The sequence below is a fragment of the Berghia stephanieae genome, chromosome 10 (genome assembly GCF_034508935.2).
Source record: "Berghia stephanieae isolate SIO BIC M18660-M18661 chromosome 10, UCSD_Bste_1.3, whole genome shotgun sequence".
Classification (NCBI taxonomy): Eukaryota; Metazoa; Mollusca; class Gastropoda; order Nudibranchia; family Aeolidiidae; genus Berghia; species Berghia stephanieae.
The window spans coordinates 47,071,256-47,075,357 of NC_088369.1; positions in this window are offsets into that span (position 1 = coordinate 47,071,256).

Genomic DNA, 4,102 nt, shown 5'->3' on the forward strand with positions numbered 1-4,102 from the left:
TCAGGGTTCACAGTTCACAACCTAAACGTGTTCCACATCCTTGGTGAGGGTTCACAGTTCACAACCTCAACGTGTTTCACATCCTCGGTGAGGGTTCACAGTTCACAACCTAAACGTGTTTCATATCCTTGGTGAGGGTTCACAGTTCACAACCTAAACGTGTTTCTTTGACAGGATAGTAATCTTGAAATCCGTGCGACTATAATATCAATGATTTTTAAAAATATAAATAAATAAATAGATAAATATAATAATATAATAATAATAATAATAATAATAAAATAATATAATAATAATAATAATAATAATAATAATAATAATAATAATAATAATAATAATAATAATAATAATAATGATAATAATAATAACAATGATAATAATAATAATAATAATAATAATAAATAATAATAATAATAATAATAAATAATAATAATAATAATAATAATAATAATAATAATAATAATAATAATAATAATATAATAATAATATAATAATATAATATAATAATAATATATAATAATAATAATAATAATAATAATAATAATAATAATAATAATAATAATAATAATAATAATAATAATAATAATAATAATAATAATAATAATAATAATAATAATAATAATAATAATAATAATAGATGGCATTTATATCCCGCATTTTCATCACTCATCACTGTGTAATGCTCATTGCGAGTTACAAATAAATATACAAATTTACATATAGTATATAACGTGTACCACAATGATATCAATAGCAACAGAGTTTGTAATGCCGTATTAATATCATGAAAATGTAACGGTAAAAAGGTAATGCTTTAACAATGATTTAAAACCATCAATAGAATCTATGTTGCTTCTCTTATCCTTCTGGTCAGGTCATTCCACACAATGGGCCCAGTCTGTGTAAAGGAACGACCGCCATCAAATTTATAATTATAATTACTGCTAAGCGGAAACTTCGTTTTGTCAGTCGTGGATCGTAATTGTCAATTTGGTACAAATATTTTTGACATGTTTTTAATGTTCAAGAGCGAATATGTTCTAAAATATTTAAATGCTCTGTTTTAACACTAAGGTGGGGTTCTTTTACGACGTGGAAAATGTCTTGTCTGTTAAAGACGATAGAAATAAAGTTCGAATTTTATTCAATACTTGAATCATAAATTTTGAGTAGATGGACTAGTCGTCACGTTCATTGAGCGGATAGCTATGCTTGTACCTCACAGATGGGTTTGTGTTGTACCTCTATGGCTTGTACACAGCTTGGAGGAAATTAACTAGTGTCCTTATGGTACACAGCGACTTGACTCCAAGTCTATGTTTGTACACAGCGACTTGACTCCAAGTCTATTTTTGTACACAGCGACTTGACTCCAATTCTATTTTTGTACACAGCGACTTGACCCCAAGTCTATTTTTGTACACAGCGACTTGACTCCAAGTCTATTTTTGTACATATCGAATTGACTCCAAGTCAAGGACAACTATACTGAAAGGACAATCATATGGAATCTTCAGGCAACACTAGTGGGGGCCAACAAAAAATAGAGAAAATTTACACCAAATAACAGCAGGGGCATTATTATATGGCAAGATCTACCTTTTTAGAGAGTGATTTCTATGGTGAGGCTGAGGACCTAAAGCGGACCACAGACTTCATAGCAGATATCGGACTGCAGCCATAGATGTCCATCAGAGGAACGAAGAAGAAGAAAGAAGAAGAGAGTGATTGTGAATTCTGGGTCCAAAAAAATATTTAATGATTATTATTATCAGCAGTGAATAGGAGTAGCCAAGAAACGGAAAGGATGGGTAGTTAGATATTCTAAAAACTGACCTTATAGTGATTGATTCAGGATGATTTCTTTAGAAGCTTGATTAATGAATGTACATGTAAAATGATGATGAAGATGAAGGTGAACAATTAGATGAAGGGGAAAGGAGATGTAAAATATCAACAAAAGGAGGTAATCTGCGGAGGATGATCCCAAGAAAAAGATGAATACCAAAATATCTACTAAGGGATACAATAGTCGGATTTTTAATAAGGGGCGCACCTTTGTCTTCTTTTTCTTAGCTGTTCACAATGTACAGCTGCAAAAATTTGTATGAACCTCTGGATCATTTTGTCCTAGTAAAATATATTTTTTCACGAATTTTAAAACAATAGGAAAGAATTTCACTTATTACAGCTATATTAAAATCGATAACTTGTAAGTATTGGAATCTGAATATGATTATAGTGTCAAAAATATGATTTTCCGCTTATCCATTTTGAAAGAATTTGTTAAAATGGAATGTTCGGTTAATTGACACTTATATGATGTTCGTACAGAATCCGAATATGAAGGAACGACAGACATGTTTACATTTTATAACAATCAATATACGTTATTGATGAATACAAATGAAAGTGAACATTACGCGCTTCCAACATTATTTTGATTTCAAATTTTTGAGAAATAGCTTGTTCTTTATGCCAAAGAGGATTACATAAATTTAATGTAGACCAGTCAAAAGTAGAAATTCATCAATTTATGATACAATGTTTCCACAAATATGTGCTTGTGTTCAACAGCAATAACATGCAAAACTGAGGGTTGATTGTGAAATTCCAATTCCATAGCTGTCCTCTTTAATTAATGACTTATCGATAGATAAAAGTGGACTTCTTTTCGCAGCCTTACGATAGAGGAACCGATAGAGATTCCGTATCATGTATTGTTTAAGAGCTTATAGGTTTAAAAGAAAACTTTAAATGCTGTGTGAAACGTTCATGCATAGATACAATTTTTCAAAGTTAAATATAAACAGTCTTCGGTAATTGTGACGTGATGTAAATAAAAAGCAATAAATTACAAAGTCAAAATGGGATGCAAACTACATTAGTTGTTACTTTATAACAGTTAATGTGTGTTGCTTTTATTCGGAAAATAGTATGATATGAACTCATAACCACTAGCCGGAACTACCGTGTCACAAGATTATTTTGAAAAACGATGAATTCATCTTACTTTGTGGTGCGAAAATGTTTACATTTTTAGCAGAGTAAAATCTCTAATTTTATGACAGGGGTTTTAAAGTAGATTTTTATAGGTCGTGAAGAAGAAATCTTTTTTGTGATATGGCATCACAATACGGGCCAAAATGTTTATTCAGTTAATAGAAATTGATTCGGAGGTTGACACAAAGTTTTACAACTTTTGATAGAAGGACATCTGAGAAAAACTAGAAAAACATGCGCCATTCATAAAAAATCTGACTACTATACTATAGTTCATTTCTTACAGTCAATGAGTAGCATCAAAATCAGATCCATAGTTCCCTTCCATGTAGTCAAGAGTTATTTAATAGAGTTACTTCTCAGATCATTGAGACAAAACTATATATTCAGACTACTAGTACAATCCTTTCAGTAAATGGATCCATAATTCCCTCCCATAGTCACAGGGATAATTAGAGTGATTGAGTTGGGTGAGTGTAACTGTTGTAACAGTAAAATCTCAGACTCAGATCATTTTGATCAATGAGGCAAAACTATATATTCAGAGTACTATTCCCATACGATTGACAGTCATATCAGCAACACCAGATCCATGTAATGGGCATAACTATATATTCAGAGTCCAATTTCCATCATATATGGTAATATCAGACCTACTAACTATTCTAGTCTAGCTATCTAGCAATAGCAATGACTACTATCTATCAATCTAGCAACTGTTGTTAGTATTGTTAGTAGTAGAAAGGACTGTTCAAGTTCAAGTTGTGAAGTTGACGTGACGAGCAAAGGGCCCTCTAGACTTATACACTAGACTAATACAATAAAGTCAATATTTATCAGTTAACCATAAAGAAAAAAAAAGGATATAAATATAAAGCCACAAGCCATAATAAAATAAGAAACAAATCCGAATCAGGATGTCAGTCTGATCACCATATCTGAATCTATGCGACTCCACAGAGCAAGCACGACAACGGGTCTATCTATCGTCTGCAGGAACTACAGCCATATGCTAATTCTAAACATTTCTTAAATAATAATTATTACGCAATTATTATTGGTACTTACCACTTTTCAAAGATTCTGGTTCGATAAATTA